General features: G+C 38.8%; 1 protein-coding gene across 4 annotated transcripts in view; it reads right to left on the reverse strand.

Moving 5' to 3' along the window:
• The window catches only part of ARMC3 (armadillo repeat containing 3), a 126,287-nt gene that overhangs the window by 87,239 nt on the left and 33,007 nt on the right, over positions 1-6,041 (reverse strand). The gene's annotated exons all lie outside the window — the stretch shown is intronic.

Raw genomic sequence — 6,041 nt, forward strand, 5'->3', positions numbered from 1 at the left:
GCTTGAGCCACCACGCCCGGCCCATTCCAATTTCTTATTTGCCATTTGCCTTTCACATTATTCTTGGCTTACACTCATATTTCCCTCAGAATAAACTTAAAGGACAGGCATCCCGGACATTTCCTCCTCTTCCTTCCCCTGTTTACAAAGCTGGCTTCATCTTGTCTTCAGTTTTGAACTCACACTGCACCTCCTTGGAGCAGTCCCTCGTAATCACTCTATCTACTGTCACCACATCCAAATCTTTCTTATCCCTCTTTATCCTGTTGTATTTTTGTCATATCACTTAACAACCTCTGTGTTTTGCTTACCTACTCCACGATAACTCCCCGTAAGGACAGATGCCCTATTCTCTCATAACCTTGGTGCCTAGCACAGTGCCAATCATGTAACAGAAACTCAACAAATACTTCCTTGCATAATTAATTCGTTCTAGCCCTTTTTTGTAGATTTGATAGAATTGTTTATAGATGTCATCACATTTATTGTATGTGCCAAAGCGACTGAACTAAGGGATGCACAAATAGCTACTAAAATGTTTCTGGGTGTGTCTGTAAGGGTGTTCCTGGAAGAGATTAGCATTTGAATCTCTAAACTGAGTAAAGATGTGCGCTCACCAGTGTGAGTGGGCAATATCCAATCTGTTGAGGGCTTGAATAACAGAGGGTGTAAAAAGGAAAAATCCTCTCTTTTTGAGCTGGGACTTCCATCTTCTCTTGCCCTGGAACATTGGAACTCCTGTTCTTAGGCCTCGGGACTCCAGGACTTTACAGCAGCTTTGGTTCTCTGGCCTTAGGACACAGACTGAATTACACCCCTGGCTCTCCTTATTCTCCAGCTTGCACATGGTATTGTCGTGGGACTTCTCAGCCTCCACAATCATGTGAACCAATTCCCATTACAAATCTTTTCATATATTTCTACATATGTCCTATTGGTTCTCTTTCTCTAGAGAATCCTGACTAATACAATGCAAAAGGTAACTAATAATAGAGAAAACTGAAATTGTGGAGGGGTGTTTATGGGAACTCTACTTCTCATTTCTCTTTTCTTTTTTTCTTGAGACAGGGTCTTGCTCTGTCACACAGGCTGGAGTGCAATGGTGTGATCATGGCTCTCTGCAGTCTCAACCTCCTGGGCTCAAGTGATTCTCTCACCTCAGTCTCCTGAGTAGCTGGGGCTACAGGCAAACACCACCATGCCTAGCTAATTTTTTTTTTCAACTTTTTTTTTGTAGAGATGGGGTCTCACTATGTTTCTCAGGCTGGTCTCAAACTCCTGGGCTCAAGTGATCCTCCTGCCTCAGCCTCCCGAAGTGCTGGGATTACAGGCTCCATAAGCCACTGTGTCTGGCCTAATTTTTCTATAAATCTAAAACTGCTTACAGAAAAAGTCTAGAATTTTAAAAAAATATATATTCTACAAATTGTGAGAAAAATTCTGCAAATATATGTCTGATACAGAAATAAAGAATGTGTATCCAGAATATATAATTTCTAAAACTGAATAAGGAAACAACCAAATTTTAAAATATATATGAACAAATGATTTGAACAGATACATCACCAAAGAGGATATACAATGATGATAAAGTACATTTTCTCTGCATCATTAATCATTAGGGAAATGCGAATTAAAATCACAAAGAGATACCACTTCACACCCACAAAGATTACTATAATCAAAAAGATGAACAGCAACAAGTGCCAGCTAGTGTAGAGAGAAATTACAACCCTCATATATTGCTGGTGAGAATATAAAACAGTACAAATCACTTTGGAAAATGGTTTGGCAGTTTCTTAAAATGTTGATGTACACCTACTATATGACCCAGGCAAACTGTGGTAAATCCATATAATGGAATAGCAATAAAAAGAAATGCTACAATATGAATTAATCTCAAAATAATTAGGGTGCGTGAACAGAGCCAGATTATGTCATCTTCTATAAATCAAATATAGAGATAGTTCTACCTCCTTCTCTAATCTGTGAGAAAGTTTTTAACTACAAATTTTCTGGATGCCTTCTATTTCTTTTTCTTGCCTGATTGCATTGGCTAGAACCTCCCATACAGTGTTGAATAAAGACATCCTTCTCTTGCTCCTGATCTTAGGGGAAAAGCATTCAGTTTTTTACCATTAAGTGTGATGTAAGGCATAGGTTTTTTTTGTAGATATCTTTTATTAGGTAGAGAAAGTTTATATCTATTCCTACTTTGCAGACATATTTTATCAGGAGTGGATGTTGGATTTTGCCAAAAAGGTTGTTTTGCATGTATTAAGATGATCATATGGTTTTTCTTTTTTCTTAAAAAAATTTTTTTTTCTTATTGCTGCTGTAATAACAAAACTAGTGGTTTAACAACACAAATTTATTATCTTATGGTTTGAAAATCAGAAGTCTGATATATATCTCAGTAGGTGAAATTCAAAATGTTGGCAGGGCTATCTATGCTCCTTAGGAGCTAAGCTCTATGGCAGAATCCATTTCCTTTTCTTTTCCAGGTAGCATGCCTTGGTTAGTGGGTCCCTTTCATCTTCAAAGCCAGAAATCACACCCTTCTGACCTCTGTGTCCACCATCATATCTTCTCCAATTCTGTCTCTCTTGCCTTCTTCTTTCACCAATAAGGGCCTTTGTGATTGTGTTGGCCCAACCTAGATAATCCAAGGTAATCTCCTCATCTCAAAGTAATTTGATTAGCAACCTTAATTCTATCAGCATTCTTATTTCTCCGTTGTCATGTAACACACTATTTTCATAGCTTCCAGGGATTCTGATGTAGATATTTTGGGGTTATTTTTCTACCTGCCACACATGGTAAAATACCTTGATTGATTTTCAGTTATTAAACCAACCTTGCAATCTGGGAATAAGAGTCATTTAGTTATAATGTGTTAGCTTTCTTTATACATTGCTGAATTTAATTTGCTAACATTTTGTTTAGAATTTTTACATCTATGTTAATAAGGCATATTGACTTGCAGATTTCTTTCTTTTCTTGCCTTTTTCTATTTGGGCCTTTATACAGTAGTGGTGACTTCACAGAATGAATTGGGAAGTATGCCATCCTTTTCAATTTTCTGAAAGTATTTGTGTGTAATTGGTATTATTTCTTCCTTAAACGTTTGGTAGGATTCACCAGTAAAATCATCTGGACCTGGAGTTTTGTTTGTCAGAGAGTTTTTAACTACAAATTTCACTTTTTGTAATATAGAGCTATTCAAACTGTCTTTTTTTAGTGAGCTTGGAAATTTATATCTTGAAATAAACTTGTCCACTTAATCTAAGTTGTGGAATATATTGGTATTAATTTATTGATAATATTCCTTTTATCCTGTTCATATCTGTAGGATCTCTAGTGATGTCCCTTCTCCCACTCCTGATATGGATAATTTGTCTTCTCTCTTATTTTGTCTCTCAATCCATCTAGAGGTTTATCATTCTTATTGATCTCAAAAAGCAGCTTTTCAATTCTATGGCTCATCAATTTATTTTGTTATCTATTTCATTGATTTATACTGAGATATCTATTACATCCTTATTACTAACTTTTGGTTTGTTTTTTGTTTTTTGTTTTTTGTTTTTGTTTTGAGATGGAGTCTCACTCTATCGCCAGGCTGGAGTGCAGTGGCATGATCTCGGCTCACTGCAACCTCTGCCTCCCAGGTTCAAGAGATTCCCCTGCCTCAGCCTCCCAAGTAGCTGGGACTACAGATGCACGCCACCACACCTGGCTAATTTTCTGTATTTCAGTAGAGATGGGGTTTCACCATGTTGACCAGTATGGTCTCAATCTCCTGACCCCATGATCTGCTCACCTCAGCCTCTCAAAGTTCCAGGATTACAGGCATGAGCCACCGCACCCAGCCTTGTTCTTCTTTTTCTAGTTTCTTAAGATAGAAGTTGAGGTTATTGGTTTGAGACTTTCCTTGTTTTCCAGTATAGGCATTTAGTGCAACCAACTTCTCTCTAAACACTTTTAGTAGCATCCTTTACTGTGTTTTAATTTTCAATTCTGATTTTTGTTTTGATTTCTTCTTTGATTCATGAGTCATTTAAAAGTATGTTATTTATTTTCTAACTACTTAACAATTATCCAGAGTTTTCTACATTATTGATTTCTAAGTCCACTGTGGTATGAAAATATATTTTGTTATTGGAATCACTTAAAATTTATTGAGGCTTATTTTATGGCCCAGAATATGATCTATTTGGATAAATGTTCTGTATGCACTTGAAAAAAAATATGTATTCTGCTGCTCTTAAAGTGTTCTATAAATATTAATTAGGTTAAATTCATTGATATTGTCAAATCCCTTATATACTTATATATTTTCTGTCTACTTGTTCTTTCACTTATTGAGAAGAGTATTTAAATCTCCAGCTCTAATTGTAGATATCTGTTTCTCCTTGCATTATTAACTCCATGTATTTTGAAGATGTCATATTTGGTACATAACTGTTTAAGATTTTTTGACCCAGGAAGCATAAAGGGTTGGGGAATTCCCTTTCCTAGTAAAGAGAAGCTGTGACAGATGGTACCTTGAAAATTGGGACACTCCCACCCTAATACTGTGCTTTTCCAACAGTGTTAGCAAACAGCACACCAGAAGATTATATCCCTTGCCTGGCTCAGAGGGTCCCATACCCGCGGAGCCTCACTCACTGCTAGCACAGCAGTCTGAGATTGAACTGCAAGGTGACAGCATGGCTGGGGGAGGGGCCGTTGCTGAGGCTTGAGTCGGTAAACAGAGCAGACCGGAAGCTCAAACTGGGTGGAGCCCACCACAGCTCAAGGAGGCCTGCCTGCCTCTGTAGACTCCACCTCTGGAGGCAGGGCATAGCTGAACAAAAGGCAGTAGAAACTTCTGCAGACTTAAATGTCCCTGTCTGACAGCTTTGAAGAGAGTAGTGGTTCTCCCAGCACAGAGTTTGAGACCTGAGAATGGACAGACTGCCTCCTCAATTGGGTCCCTTACCGCCAAGTAGCCTAACTGGGAGACACCTGCCAGTAGGGGCCGACTGACACCTCATACAGCCAGGTGCCCCTCTGAGATGAAGCTTCCAGAAGAAGGATCAGACAGCAACATTTGCTGTTCTGCAGTATTTGCTGTTCTGCAACCTCCGCTGGTGATACCTAGGCAAACAGGGTCTGGAGTGGACCTCCAGCAAACTCCAACAGACCTGCAGCTGAGGGTCCTGACTGTCAGAAGGAAAAATAACAAACAGAAAGGACATCCACACCAAAACCCCATCTGAATGTCACCATCATCTAAGACCAAAGGTAGATAAAACCACAAAGATGGGGAGAAACCAGAGCAGAAAAGCTGAAAATTCTAAAAATCAGAGTGCCTCTTCTCCTCCAAAGGAATGCAGCTCCTCACCAGCAACAGAACAAAGCTGGATGGGGAATGACTTTGACGAGTTGAGAGAAGAAGGCTTCAGGTGATCAGTAATAACAAACTTCTCTGAGCTAAAGAAGGATGTTCGAACCCATCACAAAGAAGCTAAAAACCTTAAAAAAAGAGTAGACAAAGGACTACCTAGAATAAACAGTGTAGAGAAGTCCTTAAATCACCCGACAGAGCTGACAACCACGGCACGAGAACTACGTGATGCACGCACAAGCTTCAGTAGCCGATTTCATCAACTGGAAAAAAGGTTATCAGTCATTGAAGGTCAAATGAATGAAATGAAGCAAGAAAAGAAGTTTAGAGAAAAAAGAGTAAAAAAAAAAAAAAAGAAAAAACAAAGCCTCCAAGAAATATGGGACAATGTGAATAGACCAAATCTACATCTGATTGGCACACCTGAAAGGGACGGGGAGAATAGAACCAACTTGGAAAACACTCTTCAGGATATCATCCAGGAGAACTTTCCCTAACCTAGTGAGGCAGGCCAACATTCAAATTCAGGAAATGCAGAGAATGCAACAAAGATACTCCTCGAGAAGAGCAATTCCAAGACACATAATTGTCAGATTCACCAAGGTTGAAATGAAGGAAAAAATATTAAGGGCAGCCAGAGAGAAAGGTGGGG

Source organism: Colobus angolensis, unplaced genomic scaffold (assembly GCF_000951035.1).
Source record: "Colobus angolensis palliatus isolate OR3802 unplaced genomic scaffold, Cang.pa_1.0 Scaffold63, whole genome shotgun sequence".
NCBI lineage: Eukaryota > Metazoa > Chordata > Mammalia > Primates > Cercopithecidae > Colobus > Colobus angolensis.